The sequence below is a fragment of the Oncorhynchus nerka genome, linkage group LG26 (genome assembly GCF_034236695.1).
Source record: "Oncorhynchus nerka isolate Pitt River linkage group LG26, Oner_Uvic_2.0, whole genome shotgun sequence".
NCBI classification, from domain to species: domain Eukaryota; kingdom Metazoa; phylum Chordata; class Actinopteri; order Salmoniformes; family Salmonidae; genus Oncorhynchus; species Oncorhynchus nerka.
In genome coordinates, this window is record NC_088421.1 from 52,950,575 (window position 1) to 52,977,177 (window position 26,603).

Genomic DNA, 26,603 nt, shown 5'->3' on the forward strand with positions numbered 1-26,603 from the left:
GTATATATCTCTGTTTAATGTGTGTGTATCTATGGTAACATGTATATCTCTGTTTAATGTGTGTGTATCTATGGTAACATGTATATCTCTGTTTAATGTGTGTGTATCTTGGTAACATGTATATCTCTGTTTAATGTGTGTATCTATGGTAACATGTATATCTCTGTTTAATGTGTGTGTATCTATGGTAACATGTATATCTCTGTTTAATGTGTGTGTATCTATGGTAACATGTATATCTCTGTTTAATGTGTGTGTATCTATGGTAACATGTATATCTCTGTTTAATGTATCTATGGTAACATGTATATCTCTGTTTAATGTGTGTGTATCTATGGTAACATGTATATCTCTGTTTAATGTGTGTGTATCTATGGTAACATGTATATCTCTGTTTAATGTGTGTGTATCTATGTTAATGTGTATATCTCTGTTTAATGTGTGTGTATCTATGTTAATATGTATATCTCTGTTAATGTGTATATCTCTGTTTAATGTGTGTGTATCTATGGTAACATGTATATCTCTGTTTAATGTGTGTGTGTATCTATGGTAATGTGTATATCTCTGTTTAATGTGTGTGTATCTATGGTAACATGTATATCTCTGTTTAATGTGTGTGTATCTATGGTAACATGTATATCTCTGTTTAATGTGTGTGTATCTATGGTAACATGTATATCTCTGTTTAATGTGTGTGTATCTATGGTAACATGTATATCTCTGTTTAATGTGTGTGTATCTATGTTAATGTGTATATCTCTGTTTAATGTGTGTGTATCTATGGTAACGTGTATATCTCTGTTTAATGTGTGTGTATCTATGGTAACGTGTATATCTCTGTTTGTGTGTGTATCTATGTTAATGTGTATATCTCTGTTTAGTGTATCTATGGTAACATGTATATCTCTGTTTAATGTGTGTGTATCTATGTTAATGTGTATATCTCTGTTTAATGTGTGTGTATCTATGGTAACGTGTATATCTCTGTTTAATGTGTGTGTATCTATGGTAACATGTATATCTCTGTTTAATGTGTGTGTATCTATGTTAATGTGTATATCTCTGTTTAATGTGTGTGTATCTATGGTAACATGTATATCTCTGTTTAATGTGTGTGTATCTATGGTAACATGTATATCTCTGTTTAATGTGTGTGTATCTATGGTAACGTGTATATCTCTGTTTAATGTGTGTGTATCTATGGTAATGTGTATATCTCTGTTTAATGTGTGTGTATCTATGTTAATGTGTATATCTCTGTTTAATGTGTGTGTATCTATGGTAATTAGTGTATATCTCTGTTTAATGTGTGTGTATCTATGTTAACATGTAGGGTATCTCTGTTTACATGTGTGTGTATCTAGGTAACAAGTGATTATATCTCTGTTTAATGTGTGTGTATCTATGTTAATGTGTATATCTCTGTTTAATGTGTGTGTATCTATGTTAATGTGTATATCTCTGTTTAATGTGTGTGTATCTATGTTAACAGTGTATACCTCTGTTTGTTGTGTGTGTGTATAAACACTATTGGGTAATTTATATCTCTGTTTAATGTGTGTGTATCTATGGTAACATGTATATCTCTGTTTAATGTGTGTGTATCTATGGTAACATGTATATCTCTGTTTAATGTGTGTGTATCTATGTTAATGTGTATATCTCTGTTTAATGTGTGTGTATCTATGGTAACGTTAATGTATATCTCTGTTTAATGTGTGTATCTATGTTGGAAAAAATTTCAGTATATCTCTGTTTAATGTGTGTGTATCTATGGTAACATGTATATCTCTGTTTAATGTGTGTGTGTGTATCTCTGTTAATGTGTATATCTCTGTTTAATGTGTGTGTATCTATGGTAACATGTATATCTCTGTTTAATGTGTGTGTATCTATGGTAACATGTATATCTCTGTTTAATGTGTGTGTATCTATGGTAACGCTGTTAATATGTATATCTCTGTTTAATGTGTGTGTATCTATGTTAATGTGTATATCTCTGTTTAATGTGTATATTCCTCTATGGTAAGTGTATATCTCTGTTTAATGTGTGTATTTGTATGTTAAAAAAGTTTATGGTATCTATGGTAACATGTATATCTCTGTTTAATGTGTGTGTATCTATGTTAATGTGTATATCTCTGTTTAATGTGTGTGTATCTATGGTAACGTGTATATCTCTGTTTAATGTGTGTGTATCTATGTTAATGTGTATATCTCTGTTTAATGTGTGTGTATCTATGGTAACATGTATATCTCTGTTTAATGTGTGTGTATCTATGTTAATGTGTATATCTCTGTTAATGTGTATATCTCTGTTTAATGTGTGTGTATCTATGGTAACATGTATATCTCTGTTTAATGTGTGTGTATCTATGGTAACATGTATATCTCTGTTTAATGTGTGTGTATCTATGGTAACATGTATATCTCTGTTTAATGTGTGTGTATCTATGGTGTATATCTCTGTTTAATGTGTGTATCTATCATGTATATCTCTGTTTAATGTGTGTGTATCTATGTTAATGTGTATATCTCTGTTTAATGTGTGTGTATCTATGTTAATGTGTATATCTCTGTTTAATGTGTGTGTATCTATGTTAATGTGTATATCTCTGTTTAATGTGTGTGTATCTATGGTAACGTGTATATCTCTGTTTGTGTGTGTATCTATGTTAATGTGTATATCTCTGTTTAGTGTGTGTGTATCTATGGTAACATGTATATCTCTGTTTAATATGTGTGTATCTATGGTAACATGTATATCTCTGTTTAATGTGTGTGTATCTATGTTAATGTGTATATCTCTGTATCTTGGTAACATGTATATCTCTGTGTGTATCTATGGTAACGTGTATATCTCTGTTTAATGTGTGTGTATCTATGGTAACGTGTATATCTCTGTTTAATGTGTGTATCTATGTTAACATGTATATCTCTGTTTAATGTGTGTGTATCTATGGTAACATGTATATCTCTGTTTAATGTGTGTGTATCTATGTTAATGTGTATATCTCTGTTTAATGTGTGTGTATCTATGTTAATGTGTATATCTCTGTTTAATGTGTGTGTATCTATGTTAATGTGTATATCTCTGTTTAATGTGTGTGTATCTATGTTAATGTGTATATCTCTGTTTAATGTGTGTGTATCTATGGTAACGTGTATATCTCTGTCTCCCCCAGGTACACACCACGGCCCGACGCTGTGGGCGGGGACAAACTCAGGGAGTGTGTATGCTTACGCGTTGGAGGTTCCGGGTGTGGGGTCGGGCCGTGGACGGCTGGGGGGTGAGGGGAGCGGCTGTGTGGAGGCCGTGTTGGGGAAAGAGATCCAGCTGATGCACAGGGCCCCGGTCGTGTCCATCTGCGTTCTGGACGGACGGGGAAACCGCCCTACGGCCCAGAACCTTACCAAGCCTCTCTGGACCTGGCTACTGCTCCAGACATGACTAACCCACACTCTGTCCTCATCCCATCAGAGGAACAACTCAAGGTACACACACACACCTGTTGGGAATTACCAGTGTCAGTCAGGTATTGACAGGCCCCATAGTTGACAGGTGTATTGTGTTGAAGGGTTCAGTGTTGATAGGTATATTGGGTTGACAGGTATAATGTGTTGACAGGTGTATTGTGTTGACAGGTGTATTGTGTTGACAGGTGTATTGTGTTGACAGGTATATTGTGTTGACAGGTGTATTGTGTTGACAGGTATATTGTGTTGACAGGTGTATTGTGTTGACAGGTATTGTGTTGACAGGTAAATTGTGTTGACAGGTGTATTGTGTTGACAGGTGTATTGTGTTGACAGGTGTATTGTGTTGACAGGTGTATTGTGTTGACAGGTGTATTGTGTTGACAGGTATATTGTGTTGACAGGTGTAGTGTTGACAGGTGTATTGTGTTGACAGGTGTATTTGTTGACAGGTGTATATTGACAGGTATATTGTGTTGACAGGTGTTCAGTCTTCCTAAGGTCGGTGCGAAGACCAAGTTCAAGCTGACGGCTCATGAGGGTTGTCGTGTGCGGAGGGTTGCCATGGTGACGGTGTGTTCCACAGCCCAGGAGGACTACAGTGAGACCAGTCTGGTCTGTCTGACCAACCTTGGAGACCTGCACTTGTTTAACGTACCTGCCCTACCTGCCCGGCCCCAGGTACGGCCCCAGGTAGGGGTGTACCTGTTTAACGTACCTGTTTAACATACCTGCCCTGCCCCCATGTTTAACGGCCACCAGGGAGCCCCAGGGGGGTGTACCTGTTTAACGTACCTGCCCTACGGCCACAGGTAGGGGGGGGGTGTACCTGTTTAACATACCTGCCCTACGGCCACAGGTAGGGGGTGTACCTGTTTAACATACCTGCCCTACGGCCACAGGTAGGGGGGGGGGGGTGTACGGCCCCCTGTTTAACATACCTGCCCTACGGCCCCAGGTAGTGGGGGGGTGTACCTGTTTAACATACCTGCCCTACGGCCCCAGGTAGTACGGCCCCAGGGGGGTGTACCTGTTTAACGTACCTGCCCTACGGCCACAGGTAGGGGGTGTACCTGTTTAACGTACCTGCCCTACGGCCCCAGGTAGGGGGGGGGTGTACCTGTTTAACATACCTGCCCTACGGCCCCAGGTAGGGGGGGTGTACCTGTTTAACATACCTGCCCTACGGCCACAGGTAGTGGGGGGGGGTGTACCTGTTTAACATACCTGCCCCTACTGTTTAACATACCTGCCCCAGGTAGGGGGGGGTGTACCTGTTTAACGTACCTGCCCTACGGCCACAGGTAGGGTAGGGGGTGTACCTGTTTAACGTACCTGCCCTACGGCCACAGGTACCTGCCCTACGGGGGGGGTGTACCTGTTTAACGTACCTGCCCTACGGCCCCAGGTAGGGGGGGTGTACCTGTTTAACGTACCTGCCCTACGGCCACAGGTAGGGGGTGTACCTGTTTAACCTAGTGTGTGTTTGTTTTGCAGTGTGTGTGTGTTCCAGTGTGTGTGTGTGTGTTGCAGTGTGTGTGTGTGTGTTGCAGTGTGTGTGTGTGTGTGTGTGTTGCAGTGTGTGTGTTAACCTCTGTCTCTGTCTGTAGGTACGTTATGACTGTATCCGTAAAGAGGACATCAGTGGCATCGCTTCCTGTGTCTTCACAAGGAACGGGCAGGGTGAGAACACACACACACACACACACACACACACACACACAACAATATTGTTGATATGCATGTTTCCGTTTGTGTGTGGTTCTACGTGATCTCTCTGTGTGTGTAGGGTTCTACCTGATCTCTCTGTGTGTGTAGGGTTCTCGTGATCTCTGTGTGTGTAGGGTTCTCGTGATCTCTCTGTGTGTGTAGGGTTCTACCGTGATCTCTCTGTGTGTGTAGGGTTCTACCTGATCTCTGTGTGTGTAGGGTTCTACGTGATCTCTCTGTGTGTGTAGGGTTCTACCTGATCTCTCTCTGTGTGTGTAGGGTTCTACGTGATCTCTCTGTGTGTGTAGGGTTCTACCTGATCTCTCTGTGTGTGTAGGGTTCTACGTGATCTCTCTGTGTGTGTAGGGTTCTACCTGATCTCTCTGTGTGTGTAGGGTTCTACCTGATCTCTCTCTGTGTGTGTAGGGTTCTACCTGATCTCTGTGTGTGTGTAGGGTTCTACAGGTGATCTCTCTCTCTGTGTGTGTAGGGTTCTACCTGATCTCTCTGTGTGTGTAGGGTTCTACGTGATCTCTCTGTGTGTGTAGGGTTCTACCTGATCTCTCTCTGTGTGTGTAGGGTTCTACCTGATCTCTCTCTGTGTGTGTAGGGTTCTACCTGATCTCTCTGTGTGTGTAGGGTTCTACGTGATATTTCTGTGTGTGTAGGGTTCTACGTGATCTCTCTGTGTGTGTAGGGTTCTACCTGATCTCTCTGTGTGTGTAGGGTTCTACCTGATCTCTCTCTGTGTGTGTAGGGTTCTACCTGATCTCTCTGTGTGTGTAGGGTTCTACCTGATCTCTCTGTGTGGGGGGGTTCTACGTGATCTCTCTGTGTGTGTAGGGTTCTACCTGATCTCTCTGTGTGTGTAGGGTTCTACGTGGTCTCTCTGTGTGTGTAGGGTTCTACCTGATCTCTCTGTGTGTGTAGGGTTCTACCTGATCTCTCTGTGTGTGTAGGGTTTCTGATCTCTGTGTGTGTAGGGTTCTACCTGATCTCTCTGTGTGTGTAGGGTTCTACCTGATCTCTCTCTGTGTGTGTAGGGTTCTACGTGATCTCTCTGTGTGTGTAGGGTTCTACCTGATCTCTCTCTGTGTGTAGGGTTCTACCTGATCTCTCTGTGTGTGTAGGGTTCTACCTGATCTCTCTCTGTGTGTGTAGGGTTCTACCTGATCTCTCTGTGTGTAGGGTTCTACCTGATCTCTCTGTGTGTGTAGGGTTCTACCTGGTCTCTCTGTGTGTGTAGGGTTCTACCTGATCTCTCTGTGTGTGTAGGGTTCTACCTGATCTCTCTCTGTGTGTGTAGGGTTCTACCTGATCTCTCTGTGTGTGTAGGATTCTCTGATCTCTCTGTGTGTGTAGGGTTCTACCTGATCTCCATGTGTAGGGATCACAGATCTCTCTCTGTGTGTAGGGTTCTACCTGATCTCTCTAACACCTCTCTCTGTGTATGGTTCTACCTGATCTCTCTCTCTGTGTGTGTAGGGTTCTACCTGATCTCTCTCTGTGTGTGTAGGGTTCTACCTGATCTCTCTCTCTCTGTGTAGGGTTCTACCTGATCTCTCAGTGTGTAGGGTTCTACCTGATCTCTCTCTGTGTGTGTAGGGTTCTACCTGATCTCTCTCTCTCTCTGTGTAGGGTTCTACCTGATCTCTCTCTCTCTCTCTGTGTGTGTAGGGTTCTACCTGATATCTCCATCAGAGTACCAGCGTTTCTCCCTGTCAGCTAAAGTCATCACAGAACCTCTGTGTACTGTGGAGCTGGAGAGACCTCTGGAGACACACATCAGGTCACTACACACTAACACCAGGTCACTACACACTAACACCAGGTCACTACACACTAACACCTCTGGAGACACACATCAGGTCACTACACACTAACATCAGGTCACTACACACTAACACCAGGTCACTACACACTAACACCTCTGGAGACACACATCAGGTCACTACACACTAACACCAGGTCACTACACACTAACACCTCTGGAGACACACATCAGGTCACTACACACTAACATCAGGTCACTACACACTAACACCAGGTCACTACACACTAACATCAGGTCACTACACACTAACACCAGGTCACTACACACTAACACCTCACTGGAGACACACATCAGGTCACTACACACTAACACCAGGTCACTACACACTAACATCAGGTCACTACACACTAACACCAGGTCACTACACACTAACATCAGGTCACTACACACTAACACCAGGTCACTACACACTAACATCAGGTCACTACACACTAACATCAGGTCACTACACACTAACACCAGGTCACTACACACTAACACCAGGTCACTACACACTAACATCAGGTCACTACACACTCTTGTCCTCACACTAACTCCTGTCTCACACCTCTGGAGAGACACATCAGGTCACTACACACTAACCAGGTCACTACACACTAACACCAGGTCACTACACACTAACACCAGGTCACTACACACTAACTCCAGGTCACTAACACCAGGTCACTACACACCTCACCAGGTCCTACACACTAACATCAGGTCCACCTCTTGTCCTCACACCTCCCGTCCTCACACCTCCTGTCCTCCCCGTCCTCACACCTCCTGTCCTGTCTCACCTCCTCACACCTCCCGTCCTCACACCTCCTGTCCTCCCCGTCCTCACACCTCCTGTCCTCACACCTCCTGTCCTCCCCGTCCTCACACCTCCCGTCCTCACACCTCCTGTCCTCCCCGTCCTCACACCTCCTGTCCTCCCCGTCCTCACCTCCTGTCCTCCCCATCCTCACACCTCCTGTCCTCCACACCTCCTGTCCACCCCCGTCCTCACACCTCCTGTCCTCCACCGTCCTCACACCTCCTGTCCTCACCTCCTGTCCTCCCACACACCTCCTGTCCTCCCCGTCCTCACACCTCCTGTCCTCCCATCCTCACACCTCCTGTCCTCCCCGTCCTCACACCTCCTGTCCTCCCCGTCCTCACACCTCCTGTCCTCCCGTCCTCACCTCCTGTCCTCCCCATCCTCACACCTCCTGTCCTCCCCATCCTCACACCTCCTGTCCTCCCCTGTCCTCACACCTCCCGTCCTCCACCTCCTCGTCCTCACACCTCCTGTCCTCTCCCGTCCTCACACCTCCTGTCCTCCCCGCCCCTCACACCTCCTGTCCTCACACCTCCTGTCCCTCCCGTCCTCACACCTCCTGTCCTCACACCTCCCGTCCTCACACCTCCTGTCCTCCCGTCCTCACACCTCCTGTCCTCCCCGTCCTCACACCTCCCGTCCTCACACCTCCTTTCCTCCCCGTCCTCACACCTCCTGTCCTCCCCGTCCTCACACCTCCTTTCCTCCCCGTCCTCACACACCTCCTGTCCTCTCCCGTCCTCACACCTCCTGTCCTCCCCGTCCTCACACCTCCCGTCCTCACACCTCCTTTCCTCCCCGTCCTCACACCTCCTGTCCTCCCCGTCCTCACACCTCCTGTCCTCCCCGTCCTCACACCTCCCGTCCTCACACCTCCTTTCCTCCCCGTCCTCACACCTCCTGTCCTCCCCCGTCCTCACACCTCCTTTCCTCCCCGTCCTCACACACCTCCTGTCCTCCCCGTCCTCACACCTCCTGTCCTCCACCTCCTGTCCTCCTCCTGTCCTCCCTCACACCTCCTGTCCACACACCTCCTGTCCTCACACCTCCTGTCCTCTCACCTCCTGTCCTCACACCTCCTGTCCTCTCCCCGTCCTCACACCTCCTGTCCTCCCCGTCCCCTCACACCTCCTGTCCTCACACCTCCTGTCCTCTCACCTCCTGTCCTCACACCTCCTGTCCTCACACCTCCTGTCCTCCCCGTCCTCACACCTCCTGTCCTCACACCTCCTGTCCTCACACCTCCTGTCCTCCCCGTCCTCACACCTCCTGTCCTCACACCTCCTGTCCTCTCCCGTCCTCACACCTCCTGTCCTCCCCGTCCTCACACCACCTGTCCTCACACCTCCTGTCCTCACACCTCCTGTCCTCCTCGTCCTCACACCTCCTGTCCTCCTCGTCCTCACACCTCCTGTCCACACACCTCCTGTCCTCACACCTCCTGTCCTCTCACCTCCTGTCCTCCTCGTCCTCACACCTCCTGTCCTCTCACCTCCTGTCCTCACACATCCTGTCCTCACACCTCCTGTCCTCACACCTCCTGTCCTCCTCGTCCTCACACCTCCCGTCCTCACACCTCCTGTCCTCCCCGTCCTCCCTGTCCTCACACCTCCTGTCCTCTCCCGTCCTCACACCTCCTGTCCTCCCCGTCCTCACACCTCCTGTCCTCACACCTCCTGTCCTCACACCTCCTGTCCTCACACCTCCTGTCCTCTCACCTCCTGTCCTCACACCACCTGTCCTCACACCTCCTGTCCTCACACCTCCTGTCCTCCTCGTCCTCACACCTCCTGTCCACACACCTCCTGTCCTCACACCTCCTGTCCTCTCACCTCCTGTCCCTCCTCCTGTCCTCACACCTCCTGTCCTCCTCACACCTCCTGTCCTCACACCTCCTGTCCTCCTCGTCCTCACACCTCCCGTCCTCACACCTCCTGTCCTCCCGTCCTCCCTGTCCTCACACCTCCTGTCCTCCCGTCCTCACATCTCCTGTCCTCACACCTCCTGTCCTCCCGTCCTCACACCTCCTGTCCTCCTCGTCCTCACACCTCCTGTCCTCACACCTCCTGTCCTCACACCTCCTGTCCTCCCCCCCGTCCTCACACCTCCTGTCCTCACACCTCCTCGTCCTCACACCTCCTGTCCTCCCCGTCCTCACACCTCCTTTCCTCCTCGTCCTCACACCTCCTGTCCTCCCCGTCCTCACACCTCCTGTCCTCCCCGTCCTCACACCTCCTGTCCTCCCCGTCCTCACACCTCCTGTCCTCCCCGTCCTCACCTCTCCTGTAACTGACTTGCCTAGTTAAAATAAAGGTACAAATTGCCCCTCAGCTTTCAATTAAAGTCTCCCTTGAAGAACTAAATCTCTAACCAGGAGGAGAATTTTTTTTTGTTTGTTGATAGATTCAGTTACAGGATTCTAAGTAAGTTTTCAGAGTCGCAGTATATTTTTCAGAGATGTTACAATCTGCCGTATTGATCTGCTTCTTTCAGAACAAACATCTCACATGTTGGAAAGATGTAAAAAACCAAACCTGATATTTTAGAGAACTGCTTCACAATATCCAATATCTAGTTTGTGTATTTTTCTATTTAAATGAGGAGTCACTACACACTAACATCAGGTCACTACACCACCTGTTGGGGTATCTTGATCTCTCTGGAATGTAATGCCTCCAGATTGACTTCGATAAACTAATGAGCATAAAGGTTTGAGATGAAAAAAAAATGGAAACATTTGCAACAAAAAAAAGGTGAGATTGGACAACCTTGTCGTGTTCCTTTTGTAAAAACGTTAAAACCTTGAGGATGTTTCCATGACAGTTTGATACAGCTGTTCCATTATACCGAGTTCTAACAGCATCAACAACCAAAATGACCAAACTTCAAATGCCTTAAGACAATCAAAGATAAGACTGTGACTTACTGTATGTGTCAAATGCTTAATGAAAATCCCCCCCTCCCCCAAAAATAAGATAACGGGGAAGTCATCTGATAGATCACAATAATACTCAACCAAGTCGAACACCAGCCTCAGATTATTAGATATATGGCGCCCTTTCATAAACCCAAGCACCACGTTATAACCTTGTTCTGCAAAGATTGAGGCTATACTTTTGTAGTGGTTATTTTAGGAGTGTCAATATATAATGCAACCGCTGTGTCAGAATAAAATAAAAAACTTTATGGGAAAAAGCAAACCATGCAATAATCTGATTACAGTGTTCAGACCACAAAGCAGCACAAAAATGATATCCACCATGTTGTGGAGTCAACAGAAGTCAGAAATAACATGATAAATATTCACTTCCCTTTGATGATCTTCATCAGAATGCACTCCCAGGAATCTCAGTTCCACAATAAATGTTTGATTTGTTCGATAAAGTTCATCATTTATGTCCAAATAACTTCTTTTGTTTGGTAAACAAAATCCAAAACGCGCGTTCAGGTCCAGCTGAACGTCGGACGGAAAGTTCAAAAAGTTATATTACAGGTCGTAGAAACTTGTCAAACTAAGTATAGAATCAATCTTTAGGATGTTTTTTTTTTTATCATAAATCTTCAATAAAGTTCCAACCCGGAGAATTCCATTGTCTGTAGAAAAGCAATGGAACGAGAGCCAACTCTCTCGTGACCACGCGTCACGAGCCTGTGGCACTCGGACAGACACCTGGCTCAATCCCCTCTCATTCAGCCCCTTCATAGTAGAAGCCTAAAAACAACGTTCTAAAGACTGTTATCTGCTGTTCTTTTGCCCTTTTCACGCCATTGTTTCCTGGACCGTATGAAGGCTCCTCCTCCGCCTTGTAAAAATCATTCAATTTAGCTTCCTCATTAAGATCAAGATGCTCAATTTTAATTTATTTAACCTTTATTGAACTAGGCAAGTCAGTTAAGAACAAATTCTTATTTTCAATGACTGCCTAGGAACAGTGGGTTAACTGTCTTGTTCAGGGCAGAACGACAGATTTTTACCTTGTCAGCTCGGGATTTGATCTAGAAAACCTTTGCGGTTACTGGTCCAACGCGCTAACCACTAGGCTACGCCGCCCCAGTATCAACAACACAGTGAGCTACTGCTCTGATGCTGTTCTCTGTCTCCATAGCGACGACGCAGCCATGCCTCTCCGGGCCAACGGAACTCACTGGAACCAGGCTGAAGGTACGTGGAACGCTTCTCATTGGTCCTTCTGCTAATGTAACGGATGTGAAACGGCTAGCTTAGTTAGCGGTGCGCGCTAAATAGCGTTTCAATCAGTGACGTCACTTGCTCTGAGACCTTGAAGTAGTAGTTCCCCTTGCTCTGCAAGGGCCGCGGTTTTTGTGGAGCGATGGGTAACGATGCTTCGTGGGTGACAGTTGTTGATGTGTGCAGAGGGTCCTGGTTCGCGCCCGGGTATGGGCGAGGGACGGTCTAAAGTTATACTGTTACACTAACAGTTACTAGCTGGCTGTCAACCGATCCCTTTCACATTGCCTCAGTCTGACCTCTAACCCCTGACCCCAGGGTTAACCGAGGACCGCCAGTGTAGCCTGTCCTCCCCGCCTCCCCTCTCCCCTCTGACTCCCCCCCTCAGCATGGCTGACGTCAGCCTGGACACCACCGAGAACTCACTGTAGAGGACGTCAGGGACTTCCTCACGTAAGATATTATATCAGTTACATTAACATGTTAGTCACTTAACAGACGTTCTTATCCAGAGAGACTCAGTTACATTACTGACTAAGGCCTGGTCTGTCTCTAGTGTTATAACATCCTTGACTAAGGCCTGTCTCTAGTGTCATAACAGGTCTGTCTCTAGTGTTATAACATCCTTGACTAAGGCCTGGTCTGTCTCTAGTGTCATAACAGCATCATAACATCCTTGACTAAGGCCTGGTCTGTCTCTAGTGTTATAACAGCATCATCCCTGACTAAGGCCTGGTCTGTCTCTAGTGTTATAACAGCATCATCCTTGACTAAGGCCTGGTCTGTCTCTAGTGTTATAACATCCCTGACTAAGGCCTGGTCTGTCTCTAGTGTTATAACATCCCTGACTAAGGCCTGGTCTGTCTCTAGTGTTATAACAGCATCATCCCTGACTAAGGCCTGGTCTGTCTCTAGTGTCATAACATCCTGACTAAGGCCTGGTCTGTCTCTAGTGTTATAACATCCTTGACTAAGGCCTGGTCTGTCTCTAGTGTTATAACAGCATCATCCTTGACTAAGGCCTGGTCTGTCTCTAGTGTTATAACATCCCTGACTAAGGCCTGGTCTGTCTCTAGTGTTATAACAGCATCATAACATCCTTGACTATAAGGCCTGGTCTGTCTCTAGTGTTATAACAGCATCATCCTTGACTAAGGCCTGGTCTGTCTCTAGTGTTATAACATCCCTGACTAAGGCCTGGTCTGTCTCTAGTGTTATAACATCCCTGACTAAGGCCTGGTCTGTCTCTAGTGTTATAACATCCCTGACTAAGGCCTGGTCTGTCTCTAGTGTTATAACATCCCTGACTAAGGCCTGGTCTGTCTCTAGTGTTATAACAGCATCATCCCTGACTAAGGCCTGGTCTGTCTCTAGTGTTATTATAACTAAGGCCTGGTCTGTCTCTAGTGTTATAACAGCATCATCCCTGACTAAGGCCTGGTCTGTCTCTAGTGTTATAACAGCATCATCCCTGACTAAGGCCTGGTCTGTCTCTAGTGTTATAACAGCATCATCCCTGACTAAGGCCTGGTCTGTCTCTAGTGTTATAACAGCATCATCCCTGACTAAGGCCTGGTCTGTCTCTAGTGTTATAACATCCCTGACTAAGGCCTGGTCTGTCTCTAGTGTTATAACAGCATCATCCCTGACTAAGGCCTGGTCTGTCTCTAGTGTTATAACATCCCTGACTAAGGCCTGGTCTGTCTCTAGTGTTATAACATCCCTGACTAAGGCCTTGTCTGGTCTGGTTTATTCACGTGTGTGTGTGTGTGTGTGTGTGTGTGTGTGTAGTGTGTGTGTGTGTGTGTGTGTGTGTGTGTGTGTGTGTGTGTGTGTGTGTAGTTCCGTGGACGAGGTAGAGAATAACTTGAGGAACATCACAGATGAGGACGGATGTTCTCTAGGAGTCCTGATCACCTGACCAGGTAACAACACACACTACTACACCTGACCAGGTAACAACACACACTACTACACCTGACCAGGTAACAACACACACCACTACACCTGACCAGGTAACAACACACACCACTACACCTGACCAGGTAACAACACACACCACTACACCTGACCAGGTAACAACACACACCACTACACCTGACCAGGTAACAACACACACCACTACACCTGACCAGGTAACAACACACACCACTACACCTGACCAGGTAACAACACACACTACTACACCTGACCAGGTAACAACACACACCACTACACCCTCGTTATACCCCTTACCCCAGGGCTCTCCTCGTTATACCCCCTACCCCAGGGTTCTCCTCGTTATACCCCTTACCCCAGGGTTCTCCTCGTTATACCCCTACCCCAGGGTTCTCCTCGTTATACCTCCTACCCCAGGGTTCTTCTCATTATACCCCCTTACCCCAGGGTTCCCCTCGTTATACCCCCTTACCCCAGGGCTCTCCTCGTTATACCCCCTACCCCAGGGTTCTCCTCGTTATACCCCCTTACCCCAGGGTTCTCCTCGTTATACCCCCTACCCCAGGGTTCTCCTCGTTATACCCCTTACCCCAGGGTTCTCCTCGTTATACCCCCTTACCCCAGGGTTCCCCTCGTTATACCCCCCTTACCCCAGGGTTCTCCTCGTTATACCCCCTACCCCAGGGTTCTCCTCATTATACCTCCTACCCCAGGGTTCTTCTCATTATACCCAGGGTTCTCCTCGTTATACCCCGCTACCCCAGGGTTCTCCTCACTATACCCCCTACCCCAGGGTTCTCCTCATTATACCCCCTACCCCAGGGTTCTCCTCATTATACCCCCTACCCCAGGGTTCTCCTCATTTACCCCCATACCCCAGGGTTCTCCTCATTATACCCCCCATACCCCAGGGTTCTCCTCGTTATACCCCCTACCCTCATTATACCCCTTATCCCAGGGTTCTCCTCATTATACCCAGGGTTCTCCTCGTTATACCCCCTACCCCAGGGTTCTCCTCATTATACCCCCTACCCCAGGGTTCTCCTCATTATACCCAGGGTTCTCCTCATTATACCCAGGGTTCTCCTCATTATACCCCCTACCCCAGGGTTCTCCTCTTTATACCCCTACCCCAGGGTTCTCCTCTTTATACCCCTACCCCAGGGTTCTCCTCATTATACCCCCTACCCCAGGGTTCTCCTCATTATACCCATGGTTCTCCTCATTATACCCCTACCCCAGGGTTCTCCTCATTATACCCAGGGTTCTCCTCATTATACCCCCTACCCCAGGGTTCTCCTCGTTATACCCCCTACCCCAGGGTTCTCCTCATTATGCCCCCTACCCCAGGGTTCTCCCTCATTATACCCAGGGTACTCCTCATTATACCCAGGGTACTCCTCATTATACCCAGGGTACTCCTCATTATACCCCCTACCCCAGGGTTCTCCTCATTATACCCCCTACCCCAGGGTTCTCCTCATTATACCCAGGGTTCCCTCATTATACCCAGGGTTCTCCTCATTATACCCCCTACCCCAGGGTTCTCCTCGTTATACCCCCTACCCCAGGGTTCTCCTCATTATACCCAGGGTTCTCCTCATTATACCCCCTACCCCAGTGTTCTCATTATACCCAGGTTCTCCTCATTATACCCCCTACCCCAGGGTACTCCTCATTATACCCCCTACCCCAGGGTTCTCCTCATTATACCCCCTTACCCCAGGGCTCTCCTCGTTATACCCCCTACCCCAGGGTTCTCCTCGTTATACCCCTTACCCCAGGGTTCCCCTCGTTATACCCCTTACCCCAGGGTTCTCCTCGTTATACCCCCTACCCCAGGGTTCTCCTCATTATACCCCTACCCCAGGGTTCTTCTCATTATACCCAGGGTTCTCCTCGTTATACCCCGCTACCCCAGGGTTCTCCTCAGGGTTCTCCTCATTATACCCCCTACCCCAGGGTTCTCCTCATTATACCCCTACCCCAGGGTTCTCCTCATTATACCCCCTACCCCAGGGTTCTCCTCATTATACCCCCATACCCCAGGGTTCTCCTCGTTATACCCCCTACCCTCATTATCCCCTTATCCCAGGGTTCTCCTCATTATACCCAGGGTTCTCCTCGTTATACCCCCTACCCCAGGGTTCTCCTCATTATACCCCCTACCCCAGGGTTCTCCTCATTATACCCAGGGTTCTCCTCATTATACCCAGGGTTCTCCCTCATTATACCCCCTACCCCAGGGTTCTCCTCTTTATACCCCCCTACCCCAGGGTTCTCCTCTTTATACCCCCTACCCCAGGGTTCTCCTCATTATACCCATGGTTCTCCTCATTATACCCCCTACCCCAGGGTTCTCCTCATTATACCCAGGGTTCTCCTCATTATACCCCCTACCCCAGGGTTCTCCTCGTTATAACCCTACCCCAGGGTTCTCCTCATTATGCCCCCTACCCCAGGGTTCTCCTCATTATACCCAGGGTACTCCTCATTATACCCAGGGTACTCCTCATTATACCCCCTACCCCAGGGTTCTCCTCATTATACCCCCTACCCCAGGGTTCTCCTCATTATACCCAGGGTTCTCCTCATTATACCCAGGGTTCTCCTCATTATACCCCCTACCCCAGGGTTCTCCTCGTTATACCCCCTACCCCAGGGTTCTCCTCATTATACCCAGGGTTCTCCTCATTATACCCCCTACCCCAGTGTTCTCATTATACCCAGGTTCTCCTCATTATACCCCCTACCCCAGGGTACTCCTCATTATACGACCCTACCCCAGGGTTCTCCTCATTATACCCCTACCCCAGGGTTCTCCTCATTATATACCCAGGGTTCTCCTCATTATACCCCTACCCCAGGGTTCCCCTCATAGGGTTTATACCCCTTACCCCAGGGTTCTCCTCGTTATACCCCCTACCCCAGGGTTCTCCTCGTTATACCTCCTACCCCAGGGTTCTTCTCATTATACCCAGGGTTCTCCTCGTTATACCCCCTACCCTCAGGGTTTATATCCCCCTTATCCCAGGGTTCCCCTCATTATACCCCTTACCCCAGGGTTCCCCTCGTTATACCCCTTACCCCAGGGTTCCCTCGTTATACCCCTTACCCCAGGGTTCCCCTCGTTATACCCCCTTACCCCAGGGTTCCCTCGTTATACCCCTTACCCCAGGGTTCCCTCGTTATACCCCCTTACCCCAGGGTTCTCCTCGTTATACCCCCTACCCCAGGGTTCTCCTCGTTATACCTCCTACCCCCAGGGTTCTTCTCATTATACCCAGGGTTCTCCTCGTTATACCCCCTACCCCAGGGTTCTCCTCACTATACCCCCTACCCCAGGGTTCTCCTCATTATACCCCTACCCCAGGGTTCTCCTCATTATACCCCTACCCCAGGGTTCTCCTCGGCCCCCATACCCCAGGGTTCTCCTCATTATACCCCCATACCCCAGGGTTCTCCTCGTTATGCCCCCTACCCTCATTATACCCCTTATCCCAGGGTTCTCCTCGTTATACCCCCTACCCCAGGGTTCTCCTCATTATACCCAGGGTTCTCCTCATTATACCCCCTACCCCAGGGTTCTCCTCATTATACCCAGGGTTCTCCCTCATTATACCCCCTACCCCAGGGTACTCCTCATTATACCCCTACCCCAGGGTTCTCCTCATTATACCCCCTACCCCAGGGTTCTCCTCATTATACCCAGGGTTCTCCTCATTATACCCCCTACCCCAGGGTACTCCTCATTATACCCCAACTGTAATTATGTTCCGGCCCCTGACCATCAGCTCTCTCCTCCCCTCTCTAGCTCTCCTCCCCACCCCTCTCTTGCTCTCCTCTCTCCCCCTCTCTTGCTCTCCTCTCTCCCCCTCTCTCTAGCTCTCCTCCCCCTCTCTAGCTCTCCCTCTCACCCCTCTCTAGCTCTCCTCCCCCTCTCTAGCTCTCCTCCCCTCCCCTCTCTAGCTCTCCTCCCCCCTCTAGCTCTCCTCTCTCACCTCTCCTCTCTCCCCTCTCTAGCTCTCCTCTCTCACCCCTCTCTTGCTCTCCTCTCCCCTCTCTCCTCTCTCCCCCTCTCTTGCTCTCCTCTCTCCCCCCTCTCTAGCTCTCCTCTTTAGCTCTCTTCTCTCTTCCTTAAATATCTAGTCTGTTGCCCTCTGGTGGACACATCATGTGACCATTCCATTTCCATCCCAGAGATGCTAGAAGGCCAAGTGTGTTGATGTCTGTCTGTCCACCAGGTCTGTCTGTGTTGAGGAGTGAAACCTGCTCTGTTCCAGACCTACTATAGATGTCTGTCTGTCTGTCCACCAGGTCTGTCTGTGTTGAGGAGTGAAACCTGCTCTGTTCCAGACCTACTATAGATGTCTGTCTGTCTGTCCACCAGGTCTGCTGTGCTGTGGGAGGATCATGTGATGCTACCTGCCACTCCTCCTCCTCTCATCCCCCCCATCACGGCCTTCCAGTCCTGGGGTTGTTGGACTGACCATGTGACCACTCCTCCTCCTCTCATCCCCCCCATCACGACCTTCCAGTCCTGGGGTTGTTGGACTGACCATGTGACCACTTCGGCTACTGAGGAAATGACTGAAGAACGTCATGATGAACTGTTACCTAACCACTAACACACTACACCTGGTCGACACGTTGGGGATGGACCTCCTCTTCATCCCTCCTCTAACCACTAACACACTACACCTGGTCGACATGTTGGGGATGGACCTCCTCTTCATCCCTCCCTCCATCCCTCCTCTATCCCTCCTCCATCCCTCCTCTATCCTTACTCCATCCTTCCCTCCCTCCATCCCTACTTCATCCATCCCTCCTCTATCCCTACTTCATCCATCCCTCTTCTATCCCTACTTCGTCCCTCCCTCCCTCCATCCATCCCTACTTCATCCATCCCTCCATCCCTCCTCTATCCCTCCCTCCCTCCTCCCCTACTTCATCCATCCCTCCCTCCTCCCTCCCTTCATCCCTCCTCTATCCCTCCCTCCCTCCATCCCTTCATCCTCCCTCCATCCCTCCTCTATCCCTCCCTCCCTCCTCTATCCGTCCCTCCTCTATCCCTCCCTCCATCCCTCCCTCCATCCCTCTCCTCCATCCCTCCTCTATCCCTCCCTCCATCCCTCCTCTATCCCTCCTCCATCCCTTCATCCCTCCCTCCTCTATCCCTCCCTCCCTCCATCCCTCCTCTATCCCTCCCTCCCTCCATCCCTCCTCTATCCCTCCCTCCATCCTCTATCCCTCCCTCCATCCCTCCTCTATCCCTCCCTCCATCTCTCAGCCCTTCAACTGTGAACATGGAGGGATGAAGTTATAACTTAATGTTGAGTAGAGAGATGCCTAACACAGTGAAGTAAACAGTATTACATGTTATTAACATGAAGGAACTAACCACGAAGGCTTTTCTATTGATGATGTTGCTATAGATACACTATGTTTTCTATACGTCTGATAAATGCTATTTTATATTCTAGGTAGTCTGGAACGCTAAGCTAACGGTTGGCTAACGGTCTGTCTAGAGCTAGCGGTTAGCTAACTGTCTGTCTAGAGCTAACGGTTAGCTAACTGTATGTCTAGAGCTAACGGTTGGCTAACGGTCTGTCTAGAGCTAGCGGTTAGCTAACTGTCTGTCTAGAGCTAACGGTTCGCTAACTGTCTGTCTAGAGCTAACGGTTCGCACTGTCTGTCTAGAGCTAACGGTTAGCTAACTGTATGTCTAGAGCTAACGGTTAGCTAACTGTCTGTCTAGAGCTAACGGTTAGCTAACTGTCTGTCTAGAGCTAACGGTTAGCTAACTGTCTGTCTAGAGCTAACGGTTAGCTAACTGTCTGTCTAGAGCTAGCGGTTAGCTAACTGTCTGTCTAGAGCTAACGGTTAGCTAACTGTCTGTCTAGAGCTAACGGTTAGCTAACTGTATGTCTAGAGCTAACGGTTAGCTAACTGTCTGTCTAGAGCTAACGGTTAGCTAACTGTCTGTCTAGAGCTAACGGTTAGCTAACTGTCTGTCTAGAGCTAACGGTTAGCTAACTGTCTGTCTAGAGCTAACGGTTCGCTAACTGTCTGTCTAGAGCTAACGGTTCGCTAACTGTCTGTCTAGAGCTAACGGTTAGCTAACTGTATGTCTAGAGCTAACGGTTAGCTAACTGTCTGTCTAGAGCTAACTGTCTGTCTAGAGCGGTTAGCTAACTGTCTGTCTAGAGCTAACGGTTAGCTAACTGTCTGTCTAGAGCTAACGGTTAGCTAACTGTCTGTCTAGAGCTAACGGTTAGCTAACTGTCTGTCTAGAGCTAACGGTTAGCTAACTGTCTGTCTAGAGCTAACGGTTAGCTAACTGTCTGTCTTGAGCTAACGGTTAGCTAACTGTCTGTCTTGAGCTAACGGTTAGCTAACTGTCTGTCTAGAGCTAACGGTTGGCTAAATGCTATCTGTCAAGAGCGCTAACTGAATTGTTTTAATAATGGAGTAATTCAGGCCGGCTGAATCTCAATAGTCTGAAGATGCTTCCTTCTCTTCCTCTCGTCTCCTCACCTCTCCTTCGTCTGCGCAGGAAAACGGTATAAAGAATATATGATGAGGGAAGGTCTTTCAGATCAGGAGGAGGAGGAGAAGACGAGCTACTTTAGACTGTTGGGACGCTGTCTGGGTGAAGCGGTGTGTTCTGGGTAACAGAGGAGGACCCTATCACAAGTCAACAATTATTTTAACCTTTTTACAGTGTAAAATATCTTTAGGTTGGGACCCAGAGGAGACGAGGTTCTACCAAACGATCGGAGAACGTAGAACCGGTCACCATAGTTAACGCTAAGCAGTATTCTGTGGTTGGGTCAGGGGACCTCTGTGTTAAAGGGACCTCATTAAGGACTGTAGAGCAGAGCAGAGAGGAGGGTCTGTCTCCGCCTGCCTCACTCACTAACCACTCGTAGCCATGGGAACCAGGATCAGAGTCTCTGTTTCCTGTAGAGTTCTGATCCTCTAGTGGTGCTGAAGGAGAATGTTAATAAAGTATTTACTCCTAAACCAACTGTCTGTCTGGTGGCTTCATGTCTGTCTGTCTGGTGGCTTCATGTCTGTCTGTCTGTCTGTGTCTGGTGGCTTCATGTCTGTCTGTCTGGTGGCTTCATGTCTGTCTGTCTGGTGGCTTCATGTCTGTCTGTCTGGTGGCTTCATGTCTGTCTGTCTGTCTGTCTGGTGGCTTCATGTCTGTCTGTCTGTCTGTCTGGTGGCTTCATGTCTGTCTGTGTCTGGTGGCTTCATGTCTGTCTGTCTGTCTGTCTGGTGGCTTCATGTCTGTCTGTCTGTCTGGTGGCTTCATGTCTGTCTGTCTGTCTGTCTGGTGGCTTCATGTCTGTCTGTCTGTCTGGTGGCTTCATGTCTGTCTGTCTGTCTGGTGGCTTCATGTCTGTCTGTCTGGTGGCTTCATGTCTGTCTGTCTGTCTGGTGGCTTCATGTCTGTCTGTCTGGTGGCTTCATCAAATCAAATGTATTTATATAGCCCTTCTTACATCAGCTGATATCTCAAAGTGCTGTACAGAAACCCAGCCTAAAACCCCAAACAGCAAGCAATGCAGGTGTAGAAGCACGAGGGCTAGGAAAAACTCCCTAGAAAGGCCAAAACCTAGGAAGAAACCTAGAGAGGAACCAGGCTATGTGGGGTGGCCAGTCCTCTTCTGGCTGTGCCGGGTGGAGATTATAACAGAACATGGCCAAGATGTTCATAAATGACCAGCATGGTAGAATAATAGTAAGGCAGAACAGTTGAAACTGGAGCAGCAGCATGGCCAGGTGGACTGGGGACAGCAAGGAGTCATCTTGTCAGGTAGTCCTGGGGACAGCAAGATGGTTCCTAGTCCTGGGGCATGGTCCTAGGGCTCAGGTCCTCCGAGAGAGAGAAAGAAAGGAGAGAATTAGAGAACGCACACTTAGATTCACACAGGACACCGAATAGGACAGGAGAAGTACTCCAGATATAACAAACTGACCCTAGCCCCCCGACACAAACTACTGCAGCATAAATACTGGAGGCTGAGACAGGAGGGGTCAGGAGACACTGTGGCCCCATCCGAGGACACCCCCGGACAGGGCCAAACAGGAAGGATATAACCCCACCCACTTTGCCAAAGCACAGCCCCCACACCACTAGAGGGATATCTTCAACCACCAACTTACCATCCTGTTCATTCTGTCTGTCTCTGTCTGTCTGTCTGGACCTCCTGTCTAACGACGGGCCATTCTGGGATGTTAGATGGTTCCTCATCCTGACCGTAGTCTACAGGCCAGGAGAAACTGGGATGTTAGATGGTTCCTCATCCTGACCGTAGTCTACAGGCCAGGAGAAACTGGGATGTTAGATGGTTCCTCACCCTGATGTTAGATGGTTCCTCATCCTGACCGTAGTCTACAGGAGAAACTGGGATGTTAGATGGTTCCTCATCCTGACCGTAGTCTACAGGAGAAACTGGGATGTTAGATGGTTCCTCATCCTGACCGTAGTCTACAGGAGAAACTGGGATGTTAGATGGTTCCTCATCCTGACCGTAGTCTACAGGAGAAACTGGGATGTTAGATGGTTCCTCACCCTGACCGTAGTCTACAGGAGAAACTGGGATGTTAGATGGTTCCTCATCCTGACCGTAGTCTACAGGAGAAACTGGGATGTTAGATGGTTCCTCATCCTGACCGTAGTCTACAGGAGAAACTGGGATGTTAGATGGTTCCTCACCCTGACCGTAGTCTACAGGAGAAACTGGGATGTTAGATGGTTCCTCATCCTGACCGTAGTCTACAGGAGAAACTGGGATGTTAGATGGTTCCTCATCCTGACCGTAGTCTACAGGAGAAACTGGGATGTTAGATGGTTCCTCACCCTGACCGTAGTCTACAGGAGAAACTGGGATGTTAGATGGTTCCTCATCCTGACCGTAGTCTACAGGAGAAACTGGGATGTTAGATGGTTCCTCATCCTGACCGTAGTCTACAGGAGAAACTGGGATGTTAGATGGTTCCTCATCCTGACTGTAGTCTACAGGCCAGGAGAAACTGGGATGTTAGATGGTTCCTCATCCTGACCGTAGTCTACAGGAGAAACTGGGATGTTAGATGGTTCCTCATCCTGACCGTAGTCTACAGGAGAAACTGGGATGTTAGATGGTTCCTCACCCTGACCGTAGTCTACAGGAGAAACTGGGATGTTAGATGGTTCCTCACCCTGATGTTAGATGGTTCCTCATCCTGACTGTAGTCTACAGGAGAAACTGGGATGTTAGATGGTTCCTCATCCTGACTGTAGTCTACAGGAGAAACTGGGATGTTAGATGGTTCCTCATCCTGACCGTAGTCTACAGGAGAAACTGGGATGTTAGATGGTTCCCATCCTGACCGTAGTCTACAGGAGAAACTGGGATGTTAGATGGTTCCTCATCCTGACCGTAGTCTACAGGAGAAACTGGGATGTTAGATGGTTCCTCATCCTGACCGTAGTCTACAGGAGAAACTGGGATGTTAGATGGTTCCTCATCCTGACCGTAGTCTACAGGAGAAACTGGATGTTAGATGGTTCCTCACCCTGACCGTAGTCTACAGGAGAAACTGGGATGTTAGATGGTTCCTCATCCTGACCGTAGTCTACAGGAGAAACTGGGATGTTAGATGGTTCCTCATCCTGACCGTAGTCTACAGGAGAAACTGGGATGTTAGATGGTTCCTCATCCTGACCGTAGTCTACAGGAGAAACTGGGATGTTAGATGGTTCCTCATCCTGACCGTAGTCTACAGGAGAAACTGGGATGTTAGATGGTTCCTCATCCTGACCGTAGTCTACAGGAGAAACTGGGATGTTAGATGGTTCCTCATCCTGACCGTAGTCTACAGGAGAAACTGGGATGTTAGATGGTTCCTCACCCTGACTGTAGTCCAGGAGGTCCAGGAGAAACTGGGATGTTAGATGGTTCCTCATCCTGACCGTAGTCTACAGGAGAAACTGGGATGTTAGATGGTTCCTCATCCTGACCGTAGTCTACAGGAGAAACTGGGATGTTAGATGGTTCCTCATCCTGACCGTAGTCTACAGGAGAAACTGGGATGTTAGATGGTTCCTCATCCTGATGTTAGATGGTTCCTCATCCTGACTGTAGTCTACAGGAGAAACTGGGATGTTAGATGGTTCCTCATCCTGACCGTAGTCTACAGGAGAAACTGGGATGTTAGATGGTTCCTCATCCTGACCGTAGTCTACAGGAGAAACTGGGATGTTAGATGGTTCCTCATCCTGACCGTAGTCTACAGGAGAAACTGGGATGTTAGATGGTTCCTCACCCTGACTGTAGTCTACAGGAGAAACTGGGATGTTAGATGGTTCCTCATCCTGACTGTAGTCTACAGGAGAAACTGGGATGTTAGATGGTTCCTCATCCTGACCGTAGTCTACAGGAGAAACTGGGATGTTAGATGGTTCCTCACCCTGACCGTAGTCTACAGGAGAAACTGGGATGTTAGATGGTTCCTCACCCTGACTGTAGTCTACAGGAGAAACTGGGATGTTAGATGGTTCCTCATCCTGACCGTAGTCTACAGGAGAAACTGGGATGTTAGATGGTTCCTCACCCTGACCGTAGTCTACAGGAGAAACTGGGATGTTAGATGGTTCCTCATCCTGACCGTAGTCTACAGGAGAAACTGGGATGTTAGATGGTTCCTCATCCTGACCGTAGTCTACAGGAGAAACTGGGATGTTAGATGGTTCCTCACCCTGACCGTAGTCTACAGGAGAAACTGGGATGTTAGATGGTTCCTCATCCTGACCGTAGTCTACAGGAGAAACTGGGATGTTAGATGGTTCCTCATCCTGACCGTAGTCTACAGGAGAAACTGGGATGTTAGATGGTTCCTCATCCTGACCGTAGTCTACAGGAGAAACTGGGATGTTAGATGGTTCCTCATCCTGACCGTAGTCTACAGGAGAAACTGGGATGTTAGATGGTTCCTCACCCTGACCGTAGTCTACAGGAGAAACTGGGATGTTAGATGGTTCCTCATCCTGACCGTAGTCTACAGGAGAAACTGGGATGTTAGATGGTTCCTCATCCTGACCGTAGTCTACAGGAGAAACTGGGATGTTAGATGGTTCCTCATCCTGACTGTAGTCTACAGGCCAGGAGAAACTGGGATGTTAGATGGTTCCTCATCCTGACTGTAGTCTACAGGCCAGGAGAAACTGGGGGATGGTTCCTCATCCTGACCCAGGAGAAACTGATGTTAGATGGTTCCTCACCCTGACCGTAGTCTACAGGCCAGGAGAAACTGGGATGTTAGATGGTTCCTCATCCTGACCGTAGTCTACAGGAGAAACTGGGATGTTAGATGGTTCCTCATCCTGACCGTAGTCTACAGGAGAAACTGGGATGTTAGATGGTTCCTCATCCTGACCGTAGTCTACAGGAGAAACTGGGATGTTAGATGGTTCCTCATCCTGACCGTAGTCTACAGGAGAAACTGGGATGTTAGATGGTTCCTCATCCTGACCGTAGTCTACAGGAGAAACTGGGATGTTAGATGGTTCCTCATCCTGACCGTAGTCTACAGGAGAAACTGGGATGTTAGATGGTTCCTCATCCTGACCGTAGTCTACAGGAGAAACTGGGATGTTAGATGGTTCCTCACCCTGACCGTAGTCTACAGGAGAAACTGGGATGTTAGATGGTTCCTCATCCTGACCGTAGTCTACAGGAGAAACTGGGATGTTAGATGGTTCCTCACCCTGACCGTAGTCTACAGGAGAAACTGGGATGTTAGATGGTTCCTCACCCTGATGTTAGATGGTTCCTCATCCTGACTGTAGTCTACAGGAGAAACTGGGATGTTAGATGGTTCCTCATCCTGACCGTAGTCTACAGGAGAAACTGGGATGTTAGATGGTTCCTCATCCTGACTGTAGTCTACAGGAGAAACTGGGATGTTAGATGGTTCCTCATCCTGACCGTAGTCTACAGGAGAAACTGGGATGTTAGATGGTTCCTCATCCTGACCGTAGTCTACAGGAGAAACTGGGATGTTAGATGGTTCCTCACCCTGACCGTAGTCTACAGGAGAAACTGGGATGTTAGATGGTTCCTCACCCTGACGTTAGATGGTTCCTCATCCTGACCGTAGTCTACAGGAGAAACTGGGATGTTAGATGGTTCCTCATCCTGACCGTAGTCTACAGGAGAAACTGGGATGTTAGATGGTTCCTCATCCTGACCGTAGTCTACAGGAGAAACTGGGATGTTAGATGGTTCCTCACCCTGACCGTAGTCTACAGGAGAAACTGGGATGTTAGATGGTTCCTCACCCCTGACCGTAGTCTACAGGAGAAACTGGGATGTTAGATGGTTCCTCATCCTGACCGTAGTCTACAGGAGAAACTGGGATGTTAGATGGTTCCTCATCCTGACCGTAGTCTAGTCTCACCGTAGTCTACAGGAGAAACTGGGATGTTAGATGGTTCCTCATCCTGACTGTAGTCTACAGGCCAGGAGAAACTGGGATGTTAGATGGTTCCTCATCCTGACCGTAGTCTACAGGAGAAACTGGGATGTTAGATGGTTCCTCATCCTGACCGTAGTCTACAGGAGAAACTGGGATGTTAGATGGTTCCTCATCCTGAC

The 26,603-nt window shown here is 48.4% G+C and overlaps 1 pseudogene; it reads left to right on the forward strand.

Moving 5' to 3' along the window:
• LOC135564920 (lethal(2) giant larvae protein homolog 1-like) overlaps positions 1-19,867 on the forward strand; it is an 86,678-nt pseudogene extending 66,811 nt beyond the window's left edge.
• The last annotated feature ends 6,736 nt before the right edge of the window (positions 19,868-26,603 follow it).